The sequence below is a fragment of the Lissotriton helveticus genome, chromosome 2_1, assembly GCF_964261635.1.
Source record: "Lissotriton helveticus chromosome 2_1, aLisHel1.1, whole genome shotgun sequence".
NCBI classification, from domain to species: Eukaryota; Metazoa; Chordata; class Amphibia; order Caudata; family Salamandridae; genus Lissotriton; species Lissotriton helveticus.
In genome coordinates this window covers 1,545,670,098-1,545,696,792 of record NC_136059.1, presented here as the reverse complement: position 1 = coordinate 1,545,696,792, position 26,695 = coordinate 1,545,670,098, and positions in this window count along the sequence as shown.

Sequence of the window (26,695 nt, the reverse complement as noted above, 5' to 3'; positions counted from 1 at the left end):
AGATGGCGCCCATTTAGAACAAAATATCACAACATATGTATATCCGGAAGTAATATGTACATCCCTGCAAACATCACTGGAATTAATTAACATAGGCAGGTGCAAAGGTCAAGAACCATGTTCAAATAGAGATAGAGACATCGGCTCTCGACCGAGTAGGAGACTCCATGAGGGCGTCCAAACGATCATACTACAGAGGTAAGGAAACCATGGGAATATGAAGTTATAAACGGGTCAGCGATTAGCAAAGGGGAGCGCAGTTGTTTAAAACTATATACGTAAGCAAGTAGGGTTATAGACATATGAAAGCTGTTAGAACTTTATCTCGACGCAAGTAAGATAAAACAATTATGTGAATATGTTACAGAAAGTATTAAAAAGACAAAATAAAGTTAGGGAGGCCACTAAGACAGTCAAAGAATAGGGATTTTGAAGGAAGTCGCGAGGTTTACCTGGCACGACAGTCAGTGATTCGGATGAACTGGATGTGTAGACTCAGGTCCGCACCTAGTGGAACCGTTCACTGATTTGGCAGCTAAAAGAAGTTTTTCTACATTACGGGGAGTATAAAACGGTCCAAACTTAGCTATAGAGGCCCCTAAGGCAGTCAAAAAATTAAGAATCTGGATAGAGGCGTGAGGCATGGCTGGTATGATGGTTGATAACTCGGGTGTACTGAGCATGCAGACTCAGGACCATTTTGGATGGGTCAATTTAGGTAGCAAACCATGCACTATGAGGCCGTAGTTATTACTCCTCTAAAAACATAAAGTGTAATCAGCATTTTAAACCAAACAAGCGAATTTAGGCTTTTTAATAAAAATTATGTTGCAAAATTAGTCCAGTTTGGATCAAATCCAACGTGAGAATTTGTAAATCAAATAACAAGAAACTAATTTAATAGTAACCTCTAACTTCCTGTTGTTAATAATTAAAGCTTGAGATGGGAAAATATCAACATAAGATAACGGTTTTCCCTGAGATGGAATAGAGACCCACATGTCATCTTTTAAATAAATGGGTAAGAAAAGACATTTAAATACATTGAGAAACATTCTGAAAATACTTAAACAATGCCTAATTAATTTGGGATATGTTTCAGATCCAGACTATGAACAATAAGATAAAGGTATTACAGTAGAGCCAGAAAAGCTTTATTAAAATCTGCAGAAAGCTAAAGGTAATTTCAGAAATGGGAAATACTTTGAGTAGACATTCTTAATTTGAGATCAAAAACATGTCTAAGAAAAATACTGTTTTTTCACTTCTCACAGAGTGAAATAATCGCTCAGCGATAACACATAGAAGGAATAAATCCCGAAAGTATAGGAAAACTGTGCACATACTGAGAAGAGGAATCAAGAATCGTAATCATCATATAAGGTACTAGAAATAATCAACCAGACCGTGGCCTGAAAAGATCATAGCTACATTAATGAACAACAGTACTAAATATATAAATTTGCCTTTAGCTCAAATAAGAGGAAAACCCAAGGATACGCTACAGCAATAAAGAACGGAATAAACTAAAGAGATAGCAGAAAGGTAAAAAGAAATTGATCCAGTTCGTGAAGCATGAAAGTAATTCCATCTTGGTGAAGATTTGTATGGGTAAGTATATTTAAATCTGCCCCAAACTATGCACATACTGTTCTGATTATTTCAATCACAAGGGTGTCTATTTTCTTACAAGATACTTAGAAGTGTCCACCAAAAGCACTTATAGTCGCTATAATCACACAAAGATTTGCATGTAAATAGCACAATCAAATAGGCACGACACAGTTTCGCTACAAAAGTAAGACATTGTGTAAATTGTATTGTCAAAGATCAAATGTTAAAAACATGTTAAATTGTTTTTCTTAAAGATTTTCATGACGGAGTCCTGAGGAAGGCGCAAGCCGAAACGCGCGTAACACAATCCGCCAGCATTTACCAAAATATAAATTGTTAAATTTTGCTATCCTAAGAGGAAATATAATGAACATGTATCTAAATAGATGTATGTTGATCAATTAAATTTGAAAATGTATTAGGAAACATATGTACCCTAAAGTCTGTACCTAAAGATAACCAGTTAAGTTGAAGTACATAAAGAGAAATGTCAATGAACAGAACAGATATCTGTCTGAAGAAATGTGCATTCACTTTTTTTAAACACTGAATTGAGATATGTAGCATGTATATAAGATAAATAGGAGTATCTGAATTCAAATATTTAAAGAAAAAAAGAAAAAGAAAAAATATATTTTGTGAAACAAGGTTGTCTTGTGGTAAGAACAATGAGGGATATGTTGGAGAGAATTTTAAACATTGTGATTTGTGCCCATAAGATGTTGTAAACTACCTTGGCCAAGTGTTTTTCCCCAAAAATTGTATTTCCCTGTCCTGGCTAGTTAACCGAGATTCAGGGGCCCCTTTTCTTTACAAATGTGTTCCGAATTCCCTGTACATTCTACACACAAGCATTAGCAGATAAAAGTACTTGGGCACCAGAAAGTAGGGAACCCCCCACGCATGTACACACAATATATCTCATGGGCAATGGAGGACACTTAATCAGGTGGCTGTACAGAGGTATTCATTCCCATGCGTCAATTCCACTTCAAACAAAGAATGGGAACGAGTGCTGGAGCATCCCAAGAAAGTGTCCTGCAATCCCAAATTTTAATTTATCCAGTATATGATGTTACATAGGGCTTATTTGACTCCGCACCGATTAAACAAGATGTTCCCAGAAATGGTAGACCAATGTCCTCGTGCCATATACAACACGCTGATCTGTTGCACATGTTATGGGCATGCCCACGATTGGTTTGCTTTTGGGCAAAAGTGCTTAAAATACTACGAGAAATGACGCCTGTAGCAGAGGGAGCTACAGGGGAATATTGCATTTTAGGATTGTGTAAAAAACGGAAGAAGCAGGAGGCACAGTCCCGATTCGCCAACCTAGCTTTGATTTTGGCAAAACGGTCAATTACGATGCACTGGAAATCTGCACTGCCCCCGACGGCTCTTGTCTGGCATGGCGAAGTAGTCAGATGGGGCAGGGCCGAAAGTAGGGACATTAGGAGGGACGAAAATAGGGGCTTACATAAGAATCCAATTTCGCTGGAGTGGGATGCAATGTTAGAACTCTTTATTATCACTGAACCTTTACTACACTGAGACTCTGAAAGGTAATTAGACTTCCTACCAAACTAATGTGACCAAGTAAGTGAGAGACCCCTCACTGAACCAATTAAGCCATGTTATATACACTCATCAACCTGGTACTTGGGAATATATGCATGAGTAAATACCTGACTGTCAATTGTGGACCTATGTAAATAATGTAGTGAGTCTGGGAGGAGGGTGGGACCTTCAATTTAATGTGTACAGGGAGGCGAGCAGGAATTTAGTTATTGGCATTGGTGTATTACCATAATTTAGACATGCTCACTGCAAGGGCTTGTTACCAGCTTATTACTATTGTCACTGTTATGAATATACTTATAGTTGGAGATTTGTTAGCAGTAATGATCCTTCTGTAACTGTAATATGTTGCTCTTATATTATTTTGGCAATGTAACACTCAATGTCATGGTGGTTTGTTAACCTTCAAAAGCAATAGAATATGTTAAAAACAATATAGAGATGCACAACCCTGACTGCACCAACGAGGGGGAAAAACTAAAGCCAGACACCAAATTAAATGTTATCATGCACTACATTTACTATGATACATCGGGGCAAACTGAGTGCTGGGATGTGAGGCAGTGTGCGTCTACCCTCCTCCTGTTTGAAAAGGCTCCATTGAGCTAATGAGCTGACGAGCTCTGGTTGATGCACCTGCACACAGGGAGTGGTACAGAGACCTGAGAGGACTTTGGGCAGCATTTCCAGAACCCCCAGAAAAGAAAGTGTTGCTCTCTACTGAAGAAGGACTACCATCCTGAAACACGTGTCAAGAGATACACAGCACTGGCTGCACCAACAAGGGTGAAAAACTAAAGTCTGACACCGAATTAAGTTTATCATGCACTGCATTTACTATGATGCATCAGGGCAAACTGAGTGCTGGGATGTGAGGCAGTGTGCACCCACCCTCCTCCTGTTTGAAAAGGCTCCCTTGAGCTAATGAGCTGACGAACTCTGGTTGATGCACCTGCGCCCAGTGAGTGGTACAGAGACCTGAGAAGACTTTGGGCAGCATTTCCAGAACCCCCTGAAAAGAATGTGTTGCTCCCTACTGAAGAAGGCCAGTTATCCTGAAACACGTTTCTAGAGATGCAAATCACTGTCTGCACCATCAAGGGTGAAAAACTAAAGCCTGACACCAAATTAAGTGTTATCATGTACTGCATTTACTATGATGCATCGGGGCAAACTGAGTGCTGATATGTGAGGCAGTGTGCGCCCAGCCTCCTCATGTGGGCACACACAGCCCAGGATTGGAAGGACAATCAGTACAGCGTATATGACTCTCCTTCCGCATACCTCTTCGCAAACAGACTCTACATCTCTTACAGGGATTGGGGTTTGTTTGGGTGTGGGAGGAATTAAATTGGGAAAGTGGCGATCTTTCAATCTAGCCACATCCTCCACCACTCCAACTCTATGAACACTTGCTTGTTCCACTACAACAAGGCTGCTTATCATGGACTCCTGAAACTGAACAAAAGTCATCTTTGATGCTGGAGAACACTCCTTGAACACAACAAAAGCATTATAAGTTGCTAAATGGAAAAGATAGATAGCCAACTTCTTATCACTAATGTAAGCCTTATGAACAGCAGTGTAAGGTTCCAACCTTTGATTTACTCTATCAACATCACCCATGTGCTTATTGTACTCTATAATGCACACAGGTATGTGCACTTCAGCAACCTGACCCCAAACATTCACAGGTGAAGTGCTGTCCTCATGTATGGTAGTCAGCATGTACACATCCCTCCTGTCCGCAAATTTCATAGCTAGCATTTCATCACTATGCAAGACACTGCACTGTCCCCTCTGAAGCTTTTTGCAAACAGGCTCTTTTGGGTAACCTTTAAGGTTCGAGAGGATTGTGCCACAAGCAAGAGTGTCCACTTTGATCAATTCCTTCAACAATTGCACAGCAGTGTAGAAGTTATTTAGGCACAAATGGTGGCCTTTTTTTGAATATTTCTCTAGCAAGCTCCCAAACAATTTTCTCTGAAACTCCTAAAGTGGACGGACAACCAGGGGGGTCAATGGTGGAATCCTTACCAGTTTACACCTGGAAATTATAGACATATCCTGTCCTACTCTCAGACAACATATACATCCTAATTCTATAACTTGCCCTCTTGCTAGGAATGTACTGCCTAAAAACTATATGGCCCTTGAAGAGGACCAAAGACTCATCAACCGCTATTTTGTTCCTTGGAGTATAGATCTCCGAAAATGGATCTACAAAGTGATCAAGAACAGGCTGAATCTTAAAAAGACGGTCACAGTCAGGATGATCTTGTGGCAACACCAGAGCATTATCAATAAAATGTAGCATCCGAAGCAAAAGTAAATACCCATCACGACTCATAATTGCAGGAAATATGGAAAATGCCATCAAAGGACTGGTAGATCAATATGAAGCCAGGAACAGGTTCCTTATCGAACCCTCCAAAAAAGTCAAACCCAAAAACTTCTTCATCTCGTCCAGATTTGTGGGAGTCCACCGGGTAGCTCTAGAGCGGGGCTTAAGTCTGGCACTGTTGTCCCTCAAATACTGTTCAGCATACAAGTTAGTTGGCTCAATAATCTCAGCCAAAAATACGTCATCCATAACCAACTCAAAAAACTGTATAGGCAAAATTTTGATATTCACTTTACACCCTGCATCACCACTAAAGGCAGGCAACATCGGCTGCACCATGTTGTAATCAACCCAGAGTTCAGCACTTCCAATCGGAAGCCTTGCAGCCTCAGGCTGCAATCCAGATGCCTCTTGCTGCACCATTGACACATCAGTGTCCCCCTCTAAAACAGGCACTTCATCCGCACTGAGAGTAGCTTCATCTACACTGAGAGTGGCTTCATCATCAGATGATTCCTCGTGGACAGAAAACTCACTTCCAGAGTCTTGCACTCCCTCCTCGCCCTCAGACGCACTATCAGTATCATAATCATGGTCAGAGGAAGATTCTAATAGCATACCAACCACCTGCTGAGCAGTAATTCTGCGGCTAACCATAATCCTCACTAATAAAGGTAACTTGTCAAACAAGTCAACAACAACAAACACTTTGTAAAATAAGTAATAAACAAAATGTGGCTTTATCACAAAGGCCTATTTACTCTAAAACTATACCACTCACTTGCCAGAAGGAGCTAGACTCACCGCCACCTCCTCTGCACAGACACAGCAAGGACCAACAATATCCCACTAAAAAAGAAAATTACACATAAGACAACGCAAAACACATTGCAAAGAATTTCACGATCAAAACACTAACTAAATATGCTGCTATTATGACATCACTTACACAAAATTCATTCATGCATGCCAATAATACTCATTTGGAGTAAACACAACAATAATGTTTATCTTACCAAATAAATGCAACTACGCAAAACAGCAGATCAACCACTTCTGAATCCGCAAACAAGAATAAAAAGCTTTGCACTGGAATAAAAAGGAGAAATAAATCATTACAATCACAAAAGTAAATATTGCATCAGTCCACACACAATCCCCAGCCAAGCTGGGGGGTAGGTGGTCCTAAAGCCATAAGGCTACTCTGCCACCAAAGGGGGCAGAAACAGACAAAATATTCACTCATGTAAAAAGGGGAACACCCTTGACCAAGGGGCCACTCCCCAACAACACAAAAAGAATCCCTGGTGTCTAATGGGGTCTGCCCCCCCTTGGTGACAGATAGCCCTAAAAACATAAGGCTGATCTACCCCCAAGGGGGAAGAAACAGCCAAAATATTCACCCCATAAAGGGGAGCGACCCAAGCCCAAGGGGGTGCTCCCCAACAACACTAAAACAATCCCTGGTGTCTAATGGCTTCTGCCCCCTTGGGTGCATATGGCCCTAAAAACATAAAGCCAATCTGCCCCAAAGTGGGGCAGAAACAGCCAAAATAAATGCTTCCCAAAAGGGATAGACAGTTGCCTCCCCACAACATATTTAAAATAAAATAAAAATCCCTGGTGGGCACAAAACAAAATTAATTAATTTTTTGGGGCCTATCTGCCCCCCACGAGGGCAGAAACGGCTAAACAATTTGCTCCCCAAGGTGAGCAACCATTGCCCAAGGGGCCACTCCCCAAAACACAAGGTTTTTAAATAAAACAATAAAAAATTCCTGGGGTGTAGTGGGCATTCCTGCTGCACGATCACGCCCCATGCGTGCACGTGCAACAAGAATGCTGAAAAGAGGCATCAGAGGAAAGGAATATCCTTTCCTTTCCATCGATGCCTTTTTTTTAAAATCCCCCCACCCTCCCCGAGGAGAAACTCACCTCTCCTCCTTGGAAGGGCTGGAAGCACACGACTTCCAGCGCATCCCGATGCATTTATGACGTCGGCGCGAGGTGCACTCTGACATAATCAGATGACGTTGAGTGGGTGCGGGGGGCAGCTGAACGGCTTCCGCTGCCCTCCCCAGTGGGGGCAGTGTGAAGGGCGGCCCACAGAGGGAGCATCAGTGCTTCCCCCATGGGTGGGTGCTAGGACGGCTGGAAGCCGTCCAATGCACACTCCCACCGTGACGTCAGACGGCTCCCGGCCTACAGACGTACGGAAAGTGTGAAAGACACAGATGCATATATTATGCCTTCTCATATGTGTATTTAATGCCAGCAGCCATACAAACTACAATAATCAAAGCACAAAATGTTCCTCATCTCTGAATTGGTAACCATCTTCATTACTGTTAAAAAATGGACAGAGTACAATTTTCGGATCTATATTATGGGCTATGAGTTGGTAAGATTTCGCCTCAATGGATACATCAACTATGAGTGTAATTAAGATACTCTCCTGGAATGTTAATGGCCTGCGCACCAAACCTAGATCTAATACAATAATACAATATCTACGTTACATTGATGCGCAGGTCATTATACTACATGAGACTCATCTGGTTGAGGCTGAGGTACACGACTTGGTAAAGAAAAACAACTGGATAGATTTAGCTGTTACTGCATCGCAAACACTAAATATTAGAGGGGTTACCATTCTTTTTAAAAAAACAATCAATACTAGACTTTTAGAACAGAAAACAGATCCCGCAGGCAGATGGGCCATTGCAACAGTAGTGATAGGTGGCTCACGCCTTACGATAGTGGGATATTATGGGCCTAACAGGGATGATCTCTCTGCCTTAGTATCATTATTCTCTGAATTATTGCACTTTTCAGAACCTGTTATAATAGCAGGAGATTTCAATATTGTACTCGATCCTTCATTAGACAAAACTACTTCTAGTCGACAATATACCTTGTCTAAATCTAGAGACTTTTTACTCAAAACCATGTCACAATATGGCATTATAGATATATGGAGGGCAAGGTTTGGACAGAAAATCGGCTTTTCTTTTCGTAATTATAAATATCGCCATAGATCTAGGATAGATTTTTTTCTAGTTAGTAGAGTGTTACTTAACTTAACCAAGAATGTTAGCTACCTACCATCCCATCTGTCGGACCATTCGGCGGTACTTTTAGATATTGAAGTACCTATTCAACCTCCAATTAGGTCATGGTATATGGATAAGTCTTTCCTTACATCACTTGAAGATTTAGAGTACATTAGAGTAGAAACAAAAGAATTTTTTCTGAGTAATATCGGTTCTGCTACCTCGAGTACTGTATGGGACGCTTTCAAAAGTTTCTTAAGAGGGATTATTAAAAACAAGATAATGTTCCGAAGGAGGCAGTACACCCAGGAAGTAGCATCTATCGAGGCTAACCTATTCCTGGCCCAGAGTGAACTTGATGCTTCTGATTCTGCAACGCTAGCTAAACAAGAGGAAGTGTTGAAACTTAAAGGGCAATTAGCTTCAGTACTTAATCAACGTGTACTTCGAAGGTGGGAAGCAAGTAAACTTGCCCACTTTGAATTTGGAGAAGGGGCAAGTAAACTGCTAGCTTGGAAATCTAGAACCGATCAAACCCGAAACAATATAGGGGCTATGAAAACTAGTTTGGGTATCGAAACTTCGTTTTTTTTTTTTTTTATAATTTTTTTTATTTCCAGGGTTGTTTTCAGATGACAGAACAAATGAGATTCATACTTTTAGCATAATCCATACATAAATAACATAAATAACATTATTGCTAACCTCTTATTATTTTTCCCTTTCCTACTTTCTTTTCTTCGACCTTTGAAACCTTAGCTTCCAGCACAGAGCAAGACCAAATAAAAAAGAATACAAAAAGAAAAAAAAGACACTCTAATCTAATTTATCTAATAATCTTTGCTATATGGCTTAAGCAGACTCTAAATAATCTGTTAACGCTCCCCAAATTGATGAGCCTATACGTTTTTTTCTTACCCCCTTCACTGCATATAAACTCCATTCTAATTCATAAATATTATAAAGTTTAGCTCTCCAGAATTCGAACGTTGGGGCCTCTGGCTGTAGCCATTCTGTAGCGATGCATAGCCTGGCGACAGTCATGGCTAAGAATAAGAAAAATTTGTGTTTGCTTAATACTAAATCATCATCCACATTTGGATCAGTTCCCAGTAACATAAGCATTGAAGATATCTTAATCGGACTATGCAATATAATAGAAATGAATTTCTCCAAACCGTTCATAAATGGGGACAACTTAATGCAATAATAAAATATATGCGACATATCAGCATCGGGATCTCCACAACGGAAACACTTCCCATCATATTTACTGACCCAGGTGGCCATTCGCTTAGGGGTATAATATAGCCTAAATACTGTTTTGTATACTTGAGCTTTTAGGTTAGCTGCCATACAAATCTCCTTGGCCATGCATAGAGTATCATGAATGTCGACTTCTGGGACGGCTAACTGATTTTGCCAATAGTGATTATATTTATACATATCATCAACTTTGCCCTCAAGCATTAGCGAATATAATGAACCAATCTTTTTCTTGCGACAGATCCCTTCAACTAGTGCGTTTGGTGCTGGTTTAATTTGCTTTTTTAAACAAAAATCGCGAATTATTTAAAAAAAGATGCCTGACACAAATCATATTTTTTTACCAATGTTCCAAAAGTTGCAAATGTAGAATTCTCATCATATAAATCTCCAATTTTTCTTAACCCTTTATTTGACCATCCCTTTGTGACATTATCCCAGAAAATAGAAGGTAATATTTTTTCCGCTGTGAAAGGGGTGTAATAAGAGATTCTTCCTAAATTAACTAATTTCCGGACACTTCGCCAAACTTTAAAGGCTGAAACTAGCACCTTAAAGCGAGTATGCTTGTAATAGTTACCCTCTAGTTCTTTTAATAAACTCCCTTTCGCTTGTTCTCCTAATAACAGATAAAATATTGAGGGTGAATCTGCTACATCCTCTGTAGGTTCTCCTGTCAGCATGAAGCGCATCCTTTGCAAAAAGCAAATATAATAGTAAAGCAGAAAATCGGGTAAACCGCGACCACCCCTTTCTTCCGGAAGCGTTAGCCATTTCATGGCCCGCCGGGTTTTACCCGGGTACCAGAAAAATTTCAGACAGTCTGAAGCTGATGGAAGTATTTTACTGGGAATTCCAGTGGGATGCTCCGAAATAAATATAATACTTTTGGTAGAATATTCATTTTGATAATATTCCCTCTCCCTATGATAGAAACTTGCAGACGCCCCCATCTTTCCAAAGATTGCTTAGTTTGATTTATTGTTTCTTCCCAGTTGGTATCTACTATTCCTTGCATTTGGGCTCTAATTTTTATACCCAAGTATGTGACCTCAGTAGTAACTCTTGAATCGTTGAATTGTATAGTCTCTGTACATAAGATTTGAGTTTTTGCTGAGTTTAATTTATAACCAGACCTGGCGCCGAACACTTCAGCTAGTTGCTCTATCTCTCTTAATGCCTGCCCAGGTTTGGTGGTTGTAATCGCAATGTCGTCTGCGTATGCAAATATTGAATATGAGATCTCTTTGACAACAAAAGGTTTAATATTGGGTGAATTACGTAAACTAATAATAAAAGGGTTTATAAATAAAGCAAAAAGCAGCGGGGAGCACAGGCACCCTTGCCGAGTCCCTCGAGTGATATTAAGCTTTTCAGATTTTAAACCCATAGCAACTATTCTTGCATTAGGTGCCTTATATAGTACCTGGATGGCAGTCATAAAAGCTTGACCAAATCGCATCCTCCTCATCACCTCCCATAAATATACCCACTCCACCCGATCAAAAGCTTTCTCGGCATCAAGTAATATTAATGCCAAATCCCTCTTTTCCACTTCCGCTATAACAAATAATGTGATGACCCTATTTATGTGTGAAACAGTGCCTCTTTTGGGGATAAACCCATGTTGAACAGTTGATACTAATGGTGTAATAACGATTAGTAATTAGTTAATAAAATCGATTGTCGGGTATCGAAACTTCGGACGTAGAAATAAGATCTGCCTTTAAAAAAAAAATTGAAAATATATATCAGGAGGATAAGAATATCCCATCTGATAGCATAAAGGAGTGGCTCAGTAACATCTCCTTGCCATCTCTTTCTCCCGAGCAAACGGCCTTCTTAGATCAGACTATAACGGAAGAAGAAGTAGTGATTGCTATTCATAACAGCAAAAATGGCAAGGCGGCCGGGCCAGATGGTTTGCCCGCAGAGATATATAAACACCTTGCGGAGGATGTTGCTCCTTTTCTAACTATATTATTTAACCAAATTCTGTTGGAGGGAGATTTACCACCTACATCTTGCAACAACGCGACGATCACACTTATCTTGAAACCAGGCAAGGCTTCTTCTGACTGTGGCTCTTATCACCCTATTTCAATACTTAACACCGATTACAAGATTTTTACCTCACTCTTGGCTAAGAGGTTGGGTCAGGTTGCTCCTTCAGTCCTGCATTCAAATCAAAAGGGCTTCGTCAGGGGTCGCCAGCTCTTCGAGCTGACGTATGACTTGATAGGGGCAATTGATATGGCTACTATTTCCTCATTACCCCTGGCGGTTCTCACGTTGGACAGGGTCAACTGGTTGTACCTGTCGGAGGCCTTGGGAAGGTTCGTTGTGGGCGAGACCTTCCGCAGAGTAGTAGAAGTCTTGTTTCACAATCCAACTGCTTCTGTTTTGGTCAATGGCGGTTTGTCAGAATCTTTCAAAATAACAAGGGGAACTAGGCAGGGTTGCCCTCTATCGCCCCTGCTTTTTGATCTCTATATTGAGCCGTTTGCTCAAAAAAATCGTGATGAGAGTAATATTATACCTTTCAAATATAGAGACTGGGAAAAGAAGGTGTCCCTATATGCGGACGATATTATGATAATGACTTCAGATATCAGCTCTGCATTTCCATCAGCTATAAAGTTAGCACAGGAATTTGGTAACATCTCCGGATATGAAGTAAATGCCTCCAAGACCGAGGTAATGGAGTGGATCAGCGTAACAATGGGGCTTCCTGTGCAGCTTTGTGGTAGCATGAGATACTTGGGCATAAGAATCGTCAAAGATATAAACGTGATTGCTTCTACAAACTTTACCTTAGTTTCTAAGGAATGTAGGAAGTTAATGACCTCTTGGAGCCATCTCCCTTTGACACTTTTGGGTCGCACAAATCTAGTGAAAATGACCATTTTACCTAAGTTAACTTTTATTTTCAATAGTATCCCTCTATTTTTTGACACCATACTAATAGCGAAGATGCAGAGTGATATTTCTTCATTTGTTTGGAAGAAGAAATGTGTAAGAATAGCTTGGAAAAAATTAAGGCGACGCAGGGAGAAGGGTGGTTTGGCAGGCCCGGACCTTCAACTTTACGCCTGGGCATTTCAGATGTTGCATGCCCGAATGCTCTTGAATACTCCATCCGACCATGAGATCGAGTCGATGTTTAAAGCACTATTACAGTGCGAAGGAATAGGGCAGAAGGGGTTTCTTTTTAAGTTTGGAGACCCCAAATTTTTCAAAAAAATCAAACTGAAGGTGTTGTCAGGCCTAGCAAAAACTTGGTATAATCTCAGAGTCACCACCAAAATAGGTTACTACTCAAACAGATCTCCCATATGGGATCTTCCTGTTTCTCTAGGTTGGGCTAACGACGTTCTGATATATCCATTAAAAGATGCCAACATCTCAACCTGGGGGGACCTGTTTGTAGAAGGGGTTATGCTTTCCTGGGAACATTTATTAAATAAGGTGGGCCCCAATCTGTCTAGATTGAAGTATTTACAAATCTCAAGCTGGGCACAAGCGCAATCCTCTGGGGTGTCTCGTCGAGTCCACATGCCCATAGGTGGTAGTAGTCAATTGGAATCTTCCCTACTAGATAAAACACCAGGACCAAAGGAGGTTTCTTTCTTCTACAACTTAATTTTGGAGGACATTGACGGGGATTTCCACCTCCCAGATCAACTTTGGGGTTCCCTGATGCCATCAGTCAATCTACATGAATTGTGGTTAACTTCCTGTAACGTTCTCTGGGATATAGTGAAACCGGCTTGGCTTCGCAGAAATCATCTTTATACTCTTCATAGGGCATACTACTCCCCCCAAAGATTGTCTAAATTTTCAAGAGCAGAACCTGTGGCGTGTGCCCGGTGCGGCCTAGTGGAGGCTTCGGACACACACATGTTCTATGAATGTCCTCAGTTAACATCATATTGGCAATCAATTGGTAATAAACTAACATCACTACTAGGCTCCACAGTGGTATTAGATCTTCGATTAGTAATATTTGGAGTAGTGGAACAGAAGCGCAGCCCAAATAACAATCTATTGTTCTATTCCATGTTGTTGGCCCGACGAGAAATATGTAAGCGATGGAAAGAGGTTTCTCCCCCGACGTTCTACGACTGGTGTTCCTCTATGTTACAAACATCAAAGATGGACATGGCCAGGTCTGGTACATCAAATAAAAGGGCATTCTGGCAGTCACTTGTTTAGTTCCATAAGTTTGAGCTGGGGTTTTTTTTTTCTTTTTTTCCCCAGTTCCGATGATTACAAAGCTATGATACACGTCTACTGCTATAACACCCGCGCTTCTTACACAGCGATTTGGTGGCAAAGGCAATGGTGGTAACTGGCTTTTGGTAAATATCTGTCAAAAACATTTTGGGGTTTTGAGCTGGAATGGTATGAACAACTTCGCTGAGGGGTGTTGGCGGAATCTCATATCGAATATAGCCCCACCAGCCTTGGGCTGAGGCAGCTTGTCAATCATACTATGAGCCAGATTACCCTGTCCGAAAGCTTGACAGATTAGTACCATGGTGGAGATGAGGAACAAAAAAAAACAAAAAAAAAAAATAATAATCAAAGCTCTCTGCTTAAAGCAAAGGGAAAAACAAACCATGCACAAATAAAAAAATCACTAAGTATTGCAAAAAACAACAAAAAGGGCCTTTTCACTATTTTCTTTCATCAGGGAAAACTTTTTCTGCATTGACTTTGGACATTTCACAGGCTTCCTCTCTGAATTCACTCCAGTCCATTCATGAATAAACAGTTGAAGGCACTGGAACTAATGAAAGAAAAGCACCTCGCTTACTCCAATATCATGGGAAGGAACATATAAAATACAATACAGAATGTAACAGATTCAAAGTAATAGTTTAATAAAATATCGGTGAAATACTATTCGCCTTGGTGTCTTTCATAAAATCAGGACTTTCCTTTGCTAAACAGCAGGGAAAATCAACATTTTATTGCAAGACCAACAAAGACTCTATTATGCCACCGGCTTACATTAAAGCGTACAGAAAGTAGGCCTTTAATAAAATCAGGACTTTCCTTTGCTAAACAGCTAGGAAATTCAACATTTTATTGCAAGACCAACAAAGGCTCTATTATGCCAACCACTTAGAATAAAACGTACAGAAAGACACTCTGAACCAATCAGTTGATTTCAGAATATCCTCAAGCCTTGCTCCACCCCAAAAAGCCTTAGCCCCCATAGCACTCCTGACTGACTGTGCCCCAAAACAGTAGCCATCAACGACTGCCATCGCTCATTATACCCATCTTGCCAAATTCAGGGCCGAGACTAGAGCAAAAGGCTTCCTAAATTAAATTAGTAATTGAGGCAAGAGCATCCTCTGCTTAGCAATCTTTGACACAATTGGCCCGATTCACCAAGGTAAACGTATACTTTTGTGTAAGTTGAAAGTTTTTTGGGTATTAACAAACTACATACAGTAAGTTTATGACTGTGGAGACTCTTTAGTGGGGGCGGATAACTCTGCACATAAAAAGATAGACCTGCCCTATATTTTATGTGTGGTATTTTCTGACCCAGCTGCAGAGCCTCCCCGGTCGTAAACGTACTATTAACTTGTAGCTTGTGAGTACCAAAAAAATGTAAACTTACACAAAAGTGTACATTTACTGTTGCAATCAGGCACATATTCTTTAAGACTGTGTACCTCACAAAGTGTTGGATGTAGAGGTAAATATGGATACTTAAACAAAACTAGTAAATACTTGTTATGGAGAAGAAAACTCCCCCAGGTGATATTGCATTCTTAAGGAAATTAGACAATGTAACATTGTAAGCTTGCTGAACGAATCTTTAAAGACAGGAATGCATTACCCGCCCCCTGACTCTGAAACAACTGAAAAATCAAATTCACTTCCAAACAGGAGAAATGTCTAATACCGTTGGTTAATTTGCACATTAACGGGTATCCCCAAGTGGTTTACTGTTTACCTACTCATGTCCAGCAAAAATTGCAGAACTATACCAATTAGTAGTGCTGAAAGATCTTCCTTCTGAGGCAATAGAAGCTAAAAAGAAATCAAGAACTCCTGTGAAATTTGCAGAAATGGGATTAATGTATTTTCCCATGCAGCAGCAAGCTCAAAGACTCCAAGCCCACTTGTAATCTCTAGAGGTTCCAGGAACCCAGGGTGCCTGGATGAGGTCAGAAGCTGCTCATAAAAGCTCTGAGAGAGACAAGGCTGCTCACTGCCTCTGAATATGAGCCAAGCATATGGATATTATGACTAAAGGTGGGAAAGCATAAAGGTGACCTGCGTACCAATCCTGCAAGAAAGCGTCTGAATCTAAAACCTGCAGATCTGTCCATATGCGGGTTCAATCTGGTAGCAAACAGGTCTATAAAGAATGGACCCCAAAACAGGTTTAACTCCTGAAATACTCCTAGGCCCAAGAGCTGTTCATGGTAGTCCCTTAAATGATGAGATAACCAATCCACTACTGAGTTGATAATGCCCTGAAACTATTCTAGCCTGACCAAAATCTTGTGATCGAGACAGAAATCCTAAGACCTTCGCTATCTTCACCAGGTCTCGTCCCTCCTAATCAATTCACCTTCCTTATTGCTGAGAGATTGTCCATGCATAGCAATACGGTACAGTTCATCCTTTGCTTTGAGTGCAAAAGAGCCTGCAAGAAGCTCTAAACAGTTTATATATGCTATACGTGTGGATAACTCCTTCCTGGACCATACCAGTCAAGAACAAGCCACATCGAGCTTCCCATCCCCATTGGCTTGTTGTAATTCTATCTAGGACCCTAATTCGATATTCCTGATGTATGCCCTTATGTGGGTATAATAAATAATATCCTTATAAAGGCATAAGAATCATATCCATATTTAGTCATAGCCCATGCGGTCCACATTAAGCAAAGGCTACTTCCCCAGGCTCCTAGAAAGTACAGCGAGTTCTGTAAACAAACCAAACCTCCAGCAACCTGGGAAATCCCCATTGCTTTTGTTTTGATTTCGTCCTAGAACTCCTGTGAAGCACTGTAAGAACGGCCAGTTCTTAGTGACATCTTTATTGACGTCTTATGTCCAACCTTACGTCAAACCCGGCACCTTTCAGGTATAAATATACCAACGTTGCCTTAAGCAAACACACAGTGGTGGTTTTGGAGCAGAGCGGCTATCTACTTGCCCGAGAGCCCAGCTGATGCGAGAGCCCACGGACGCCGCCCCTCCTCTTTGACGCACTGAGAGAGACGCTGTCTTTTCTCCTGCCGAGAAATCCAGCTCCGGTGTTTCCAGATACCCTTGCGTGTTACTGGGATATCGAGTCCTGAGAAAGAGATTCAAGACCTCCTGCTTTCTATTACCCAGGTACGGAGCTGACTAAAACCTTAACGAGAATTCTTGAGTCAGATTCTTGGCAAAACCAACCTAACTTAAACTGCTACTTACTTACTCCTTCCCACGTATTAGGCTTAGGTCAGGTACACCAGGGTAGGCGGATTTAGAAGCACCAGTTGAGTACGTTAGTCAATGTATATTTGTATGTATATATTTTATCTATTTTAAAGTATCATATGGCTAAGAAACCATATCAATGCTTTTACAGTATTATTTCATAATACTCCTTTTACTGTACGCACTTTACTTTATGCTAAGTATTGCAATCGTGGCAATTCATTTCTCTTGTATGAGAAAGAAGACTGCTCAATAAATAACATCTTTTATTGAAAACGCCCGTCTCTCTTTTCTCTGCACTCTGGTGAAACTAAGTATGCACACTTGACTGAGTGAAATAGCTGTCTATTGTTTTCACACGACTCTAGAGATGCACTCTTATTCTGAGGGAGCAAAGTTGTCATGTTATATGGTTGTCAGAAGCTAATCCTTTCTTGTCTATCCAGGAAGGTTAAACTCCTCCTCGTTTATTCGAGAAAGTTTCTAGTGACCTCTGAGCTAGCTGGCAAAACTTAAGTCTAATATAGTCAGTAGAGACCTAGTCGACTTCAGTCCTACGTCTACACTGCTGAATATATTATTCCAATGCGCAGAGCCTATTGGGAATATAGGAACTACACTACATGGCGCCCAACGTTTGGTAAGGCGATAATCTAACGCAAGACACTAGAGTAACTCAGTCGTCCTTTTTCACACAGAAACCCTTTTTTCCCGTAAATACTCCAAAAGACGTCTGGAGTGGGTAAAAGGTTAAAATCCGCCGGAACTTAGTAGGAAGAAATTCCTATGTATAGTTTTTGGTTTAGTCAACATTGAAGGATACAGTGTTCCAAAATATTGTGCACCTAATCTTTTGTTTCCTTGAAACCTGATCTGCAACCAAAAAACCTTCTGTCAGTAAAATGCCTGACGGAGACGAAGAAAGAGATGCTACAGCGTCTCAACTGTTGTTGGAAGACACAACTCTCCAACAGAATGACCCGAATGCTATACTCATTCCGGTCAACATAAGAAGAACTATAACTATTAAACGTATAGAAAACGGACTGACATCACGAGGTGGTACAGTAATATTCGTGATAGAGGCCCATGAATGTCGGCAGACAGAGGTATTCTATTCATGGATAAACTTTCCAGCAGCAAACGCTGTCACACACGACTTCCACTATTACAAAATAGAGGAACCTCCGGAAGAGTACACCCCTTTCGAGGAGGTGGAAATCATATTAAATTACCAAGAGCACCTGCTCTGGTTTAAAGGCGCCCTAAAACATCAAAATCACATCACTAGGCAGACCAGGAGCAACGTGGCAGGTTCTAGCCAGCTACACACCACATCCAGACATTGAAAAAATGTCAGACCGGGAACTTTTAGCACAGCTAAAACAACTGATTAAAATACATAGACAATTAGTCCAATATGTAATGCGGACTTCAACCGTCCAACCAGCTATTAACATTCCACAGCAGACCCCTCATCAGGGCAACACAAACAAAATTACACCACAGAACATACAATCATGTCTTGGTAAAGTACCCGCAAAACGGGAACATATTCCATTCTGGTTAGCACAAAAAATCACTCAAATAGAGGCAGTATTTCCAGATACTACACCTACTGAGAAACACAGAATTCTGACTATCTGTCTTCCAATGGGGATCGCACCACATGTGGAGGACTGTGACACTTGGGGCACAGTCTTTGCTTCCATTTACAGTAAAACACATGGTATTCCGTCCATGGCGGTAATACCAGATGTACTAAGACAAATTCAAAATGAATACGGTCCAGAACCTGCTTTAACTCTGGGTATGAAATTACTGAAAGACTTCAAGCAGGTCTCGGCTATATTATTAGCCAATATAAAAGGAGAAGCAGCATCTGTGGTGATCCGCCAGAAATTGAAAGAAACAGATATAGCAGAACAGCCATTTGAACTTGCCAGAATCATAGAAAAATCCTATGAAGAACTAGGAAGAGATAGTTTGGGTGGTACACCAGTAAAACCCCAACTAACTGAAAATCCTGAAAAGATATTTATTAAAAATAATCTAAACACTCCAAAAAAGAGCTGGGATGGAAATAAACAATCCCCTCCCAAAGAAAAAAGATTCCAGTCCAGAGGAAGGTCTCCTCGGCGGAGAGAAAGATCTCCGGACCAAGGGCACAAGTCTCCCCAGAGGGAGCCCTCTGAGAAAAGATACAACCTTAGAAATAGGGATAATTTGAAAAAACCTGATAGATATCAAGATATTGATGCACGTCCCTCTCGATCTTTTCAGACTTCCTCACAGAAATCGGAAAGAAGAGGACGGTCAGAACACAGGGAAGAGCACGTCAAGTCCAAAGACTAGGAACCTGCTCATCGAAGTAAAAAATTACAATTTCCAAGAAAGAAGGTAGCCAGTATTAAAATAATTAAACATGCCGAGGATACTGAGGACACAACTGACAAACGGAGAGTGGGCCCAGACAATGCTAGACAGCGCAGCAGAAGTGACCATAGCTCGCAAGATCCTAATGAATCTTCTGGAGACAGTGGACACGAATGAATACATTCAAGTGGAAACTGCAGATACCAGAGTTAGCAAACCTCATAAAATATACGAGATAACATTACGTATAGAGGGAGATAAGACCAGGAAAGTAAGGGGTCTCTTTTGGGATAATCTTTCGAAAGGCTATGACATCCTTTTAGCTAAGAAAGACTGGCCACCAGAGTTTGTCAGGGAGTGCCCTCATGGCAAAGAAATGATTATGCCTGCCTTCTCATTCTATCTAGGACCCTAATTCGATATTCCTGATTTATGCCCTTATGTGGTTATAATAAATAATATCCTTATAAAGGCATAAGAATCATATCCATATTTAGTCGTAGCCCATGCGGTCCACATTAAGCAAAGGCTACTTCCCCAGGCTCCTAGAAAGTACAACGAGTTCTGTAAACAAACCAAACCTCCAGCAACCTGGGAAATCCCCATTGCTTTTGTTTTGATTTCGTCCTAGAACTCCTGTGAAGCACTGTAAGAACGGCCAGTTTCTAGTGACATCTTTATTGACATCTTATGTCCAACCTTACGTCAAACCCGGCACCTTTCAGGTATAAATATACCAACATTGCCTTAAGCAAACACACGGTGGTGGTTTTGGAGCAGAGCGGCTATCTACTTGCTCGAGAGCCCAGCTGATGCGAGAGCCCACGGACGCCGCCCCTCCTCTTTGACGCACTGAGAGAGACGCTGTCTTTTCTCCTGCCGAGAAATCCAGCTCCGGTGTTTCCAGATACCCTCGCGGGTTACTGGGATTTCGAGTCCTGAGAAAGAGATACAAGACCTCCTGCTTTCTATTACCCAGGTACGGAGCTGACTAAAACCTTAACGAGAATTCTTGAGTCAGATTCTTGGCAAAACCAACTTAACTTAAACTGCTACTTACTTACTCCTTCCCACGTATTAGGCTTAGGTCAGGTACACCGGGGTAGGCGTATTTAGAAGCACCAGTTGAGTACGTTAGTCAATGTATATTTGTATGTATATATTTTATCTATTTTAAAGTATCATATGGCTAAGAAACCATATCAATGCTTTTACAGTATTATTTCATAATACTCCTTTTACTGTACGCACTTTACTTTATGCTAAGTATTGCAATCGTGGCAATTCATTTCTCTTGTATGAGAAAGAAGACTGCTCAATAAATAACATCTTTTATTGAAAACGCCCGTCTCTCTTTTCTCTGCACTCTGGTGAAACTAAGTATGCACACTTGACTGAGTGAAATAGCTGTCTATTGTTTTCACACAACTCTAGAGATACACTCTTATTCTGAGGGAGCAAAGTTGTCATGTTATATGGTTGTCAGAAGCTAATCCCTTCTTGTCTATCCAGGGAGGTTAAACTCCTCCTCGTTTATTCGAGAAAGTTTCTAGTGACCTCTGAGCTAGCTGGCAAAACTTAAGTCTAATATAGTCAGTAGAGACCTAGTCGACTTCAGTCCTACGTCTACACTGCTGAATATATTATTCCAATGCGCAGAGCCTATTGGGAATATAGGAACTACACTACAGGCTGATATTTGATTCTCAGGTGAGATCTGTGGATGTAGCAAAAATTGTGTGATTATCCAGGCATCTAAATAACCCAGTCACCAGGAAATGTCCTCCTTTGTCTCTTTATCTAGAGGCACCAGGTCTGCATAGGAGAGATCTTACCTGAGATGCTTTATTTTCAACCTCTGGAGATCTCAATAGTTCAGAATGCCAACAAACCTACTATGCTAGCCAAGTGATAAAGGGATAGTATCAAAAGTTGTTGAACCTGCCACTGTTCCCTCCAGATCAAACAAAACTTCACCTCTGGGAGTTGGAAAACCTGCTTCTTTGAATCCCCTAGAAAACACTTCTGTTAGGAAAGAGCAAGGGATCAATGTTCCCAATATACTACAAACCCAAGATCTTGTAATAAGCTTATTGTCTTTTGAACCTTCTCCAGAAGTATAGAGTAATCATATGCCATAACAATCCTGTTGTCCAAATGAACTAACATTCGCAGACCCTGCACTTGTAGATGCACCACCAAAGGCTGAAGTACCAAAGAGTGGAGGACACACCAAATGGGAGTATAATTGAACCTGAACATCCAACACTGTCATAGAAACTGAAGAAATTTACTGCAGTCTTTGCAAATCGGAACAGAAAGTTAAGCACCTTTGAGGTCCAGCCTCATCATCCAATGCCCAGGAAGAAATTCTTCCCTGAGTTGCACATTAGCCTCCATCTCGAAATGGTGATAGAGGAAAACTGATTGAATCTCCTTAAGATTATGACCAGGCCTAACGTTTTCTTTTAACTGACCAGAAAAATATTAATAGCCACGAGGAAGAGGTGCACAGGATTATATTGCTTTTTTTGATCAAAGTTCTGAAACCTCTTTTCATATTAAATGTGACTGTTTTATATGATTTGGAAAAGAAACTGGGAATGGGATTAAAAAAACTCTATTTGATATCCCTGAACTGTTTGAATAACCCTCCGGATACTTTGACCCATTGTGAAGGAAATGTGCAATTCTCCCCCCAATAGCTTGGGTGAAAGGGAACTCCTCTCACATTCAGACCCTTCATCTCTCCTTTGACCTCTGTTAAAACCTAAACAAACTCCTCTCCTTCTCTGAGGGAAGAACCAATGTCGCTGCTATTGGGAGAACTGGGTTCCCTGTGGAACCTGTTGCTAAAAGAGAAGCGGCCAGCAGAACGGTCCCTAAATCTGCTAGGCATTTGTAAAAACATGTGTATCAAAATTGTTTGAGCCTTATCCAGCAAGGCACAAACCTTACAATATTTGCAAGTTTCCTTGATGAACTGTCCTCCAAAGTAGACCCTGCCCCTGTGAGCCTGGTTCTGAAGTCACCATTTCTCCTAACTTTGTGTCTGTTTTTGTCAACAGACCCTTCTTCCGACCTGTCGCTATAGCAGTTTTTGCATTGGCCATTCAGAAAAATATCAGTATGTACCTGTTCCCCTGACCCTTAAGCTTGCTCAGTAAAGCTTAAGGACCTAGCCAAAGGGCCAGCCACATCAAGCAACGCATCCTGACCACTGACTATGTTCTCTCTGTTCCACTCGAAGATTCACAACCATTCCTATCCAAATACATAACTATGTTTTAACCAGAGTTGTTGCCACCATGTTTGAAATAAGTCTTGGACATTCAGCCTTCATCTTAGATCTAACAGGTTTGTCCAAAGGTTGTCTCAGATTATTTCTAATATATTCTGTCACCCAGTCATAGAGGGTTAGGCTACTGTATGAGGGCTGGGTCGAACATAGTTTGACCAGCAGCATCAACAATTATTGTCATTCATTTCTTATTTTCACCATTTGTAGCTTCAGGTATTGATAACTTCCTATTTTAGGCCTATCAGTCCAATCAGATTAATTGTAATCCTTATAACTCTCAGAATCCTAAAAATAAACTTCATGAAAATCATCACCCTCCACAGCCATTAAATGAGGGCTCTTCAAAACCACATCAGGATGTTTTCTAGTCGCATATTGTACCTCTCTCTAGGCCAGAGTGTCTCACTTTTGGATGCAAGTCTGATTCATCAGGTGATTGAGAACAGCTCTAAATTACCAATCCAAGAGAATGTGAGGAGGGTATGTGTTTTGATCTGGCAGTGTGCTTACAATAACCAGCCACAGCCTAATAACCTTTGTTATCCATTACTGTTATCTTATGTGTACTTCTAAGTGTACTTTCACCCGTGAGGGCATCCTGGCCCTGAGCAGGGCTGTGAGCCCTGCCTATCTATGGTAGGTTAGTTTCTTCCTCAAACCTTACATCCTCATGTTATGTGCCTGGTGTGGTTCTACCAGGAGAGATGGTCAAATTCTGTGCTATTGCTTTAGCCTCAGAACAGCCAAGAAATATCAGATGCAACCGATTGAAATGAGGAGGAGAATGCCTTCCGAATGGACTGAGCTACGGAATTAGCCAGAAAAACATATATTTGTCTTTAGCAATTCTTTCTCCTCTTACATCTGCAAATTTTTTCCCTAATGCTTTGAATTAGCATTCTCCATATTGAAGAACGATAAATTAGAACCCATGAAATCCCAGACAAGAGTGACACTACACAACAAAATGAAATTGAAATATGCTCATAAACTCAAGAACAACCTGATAATTTGCTACCACCCCTTAAGAAAGGGACTAACAGCGAGCCCAGTTATTGACATTACACAATGCTTTGATCAACAAAGCATGTGGTTTATGCAAGTTATATCCAAAGGAAAGGTAGTTACCCTAATTCTGAGAAGAGGGACGGGGTAGCAGAGCAAGAAAATACAAAAGTCCCTATTCAAAAGATTAATCTTTTGGGCAAAGATCTCCGTAACTAAGAGTATGCCTGAATATGGATCATGTGCTACAGCAAAGAAAAACATACATATTTAGCTATGTAGTTAAAAGTAACAAAATATATCAATGTGCAAGCAATTTGAACAAAAATAAATATTTTAAGAGGTAATAACGATATCAGTGAAAGTTTATTTTTAAAAAAAGGAACACGTTATACTCAAAAACCGTATACAGTTTTCACAAAATTAAAAACATCTTCTTATTTAAGAAATTACAATACATCTGACATAAATACAATCAGTTAACTATGCAAGTTAAACAGACAGGTTGTCAGGAGTACAAGAATTCACGCTACTGAGCACAAAGGAGAGCCTCGGGCAATTGAAAGAAATTAAGCAGCCTCGTGCTGATATGATGCCAGCTTTTTACAAGTTACCTACAGGCAAAACAAACAAACTCGGTGCTTTAACAGGAGCGGGCATGGCTTCGGCTTTGAAATTTCGGGCAGACAAACAAAGTTGAAAGAACGCGAACAATCCAAAGGCCTCAGGCCGGGGCACAGAACAATGCTGGTGGAAGGGAGGATGACTCAACAACCCAAACAGGCACGAGCTGCAACACGTCTCCTGAGAAAGCAGCGAGCAGCTAACTTTAAAAAATGTCCCCGACAACCAGATACAACCCTTCAGTAGTCAACTAATTATCATAAATTCAGAACTCAGAAACTAATTACTAATTAGAATGCTTTTCTCTGGCATGCACCTAATCGTGGTTTGGCAACAGCAGCAAAAGCGGTCGATCTGATTTGAAGGCGGCCTCTTATCGTCTATAACAAGGTTCCAGCAAGGGGATTTATTTGATGATACCTAAGTCACAGGTGATTGGTCGATGAATATTTACACAATTTGAGACCAACTTAAATCAATTGAAACCTGTTATTCAACTAGTTATGTCACTTACAACTTTAACAGAGTGGTAATTACTCAATGAAAAATGGGCTACACGGGAAATAGATTTTATAAAAATATCATTTTATATAAAGTTATCACATAGGGTACAGTTTTTATAAAGCCCAAGCTCGCAAGGGTTTATTGGGTCACCCACCTTTATATAACTCTTATCGTCTATGGCACTTGCTAATTGTTTTTCCCCCTCTGCTTAAAGCAGAGACTTCTGGTTATTATAGTTTGTGTGGCCGCTGGCAATAAAGCGACTTCTAAGAATAATAGAGCCTCCGCTCGTGCAATAAAATCCATAATTTCAGAAGCCCTTTGGTTCTAACCTCAGCAGTCTTGGCATCTTATCTACCTTGAGCCACCATACCGTTCACAGCTCCCTATTATCTGGGAAACCTGGATCAGAGACCTCTCATGATTTGGTTTTCCATGAAATGGTAAACATGAGTAAACACCCTACCTGACAAATGCAATGCTATCATTTCAGACACTCTCTTGCACAAAATCAAGTACAACAGCATCATCAACTGTTCTGACAGCTCTTTCCTGGATAAATCCTCATTCGGTACCCAATTATTACCCAATTTACGTGACATGGTAAACATCATTTCTTTTAAGTAAACACCCTCCCTACCTGTCAAATATAATCCTATTGTATCAGGCACTCTATTACACGAAATTAAGCACAACAACATTGTCAACTCTGCTGACTGCCCTTTCCAGGAAAAATCCTCATTCGGTATCCAGGTATGAAAGATATAGCACCCAATTTACATTCATTAAATGATAATATCTTGACTCTGGAAGACTAATTACTGCCTTGAGTAATTTGCAAACAGGGAGTGCTCCTCCACCAGCAAATCGTCTACCAGATTATGTCTTGCCAAAATAGCAGACCTAAAGGAAATCATCATCTTTAATGCAATCCTTCATCCGCAAGTTTTGAAAGAAAATTAACAACATTGGTCACATCCCTCTCAAAGGGATCAAAGTTTCATTCCATACATCAATGGTACCATCTCCTCCAGGCTAATCTATATTTTTGGTCGTTGTTTGCTGCCCAAGAAAAAGCAATTATGTCTTGAAAATTACTGGGACCAACCAGTTGCACATTATATCAGTGTGAGGTGGCTAATGTTTCCCCTACTAAAGAGATAAAAGGCAGCAAACTAGCAGAAGAGGATTTTGCATGGAGGTTTTCCTGAGATTTGATGTGCACTAGACATAGTAGACTTGGAACAACATGTTTGTCATTGCTATCTAGTTGTGGTCAAAGTTTTTTAAATGGTCCTACTTGTTCTGATGCTGCAGGAAAAATGACCTTTATGTTAGGTAAAAAAGGTAAACCGTTTTGGTTATATTTTAGTCACTACTGAAGCTTGATATATTGTTGCAGATATATGACTGGAGTTGTAGCTGGAAATTAAGTGGAGGGGAGGAGATCTCCATAAATTGGAGATCGGTATAGAGGCAGGGGTGCGGTTTAAGCCACGAAAAGATATCTAAATGCAAAAGGATAATTATAGAGAAATAAAATGAATTAAAGGCAAAGAGTAATAGA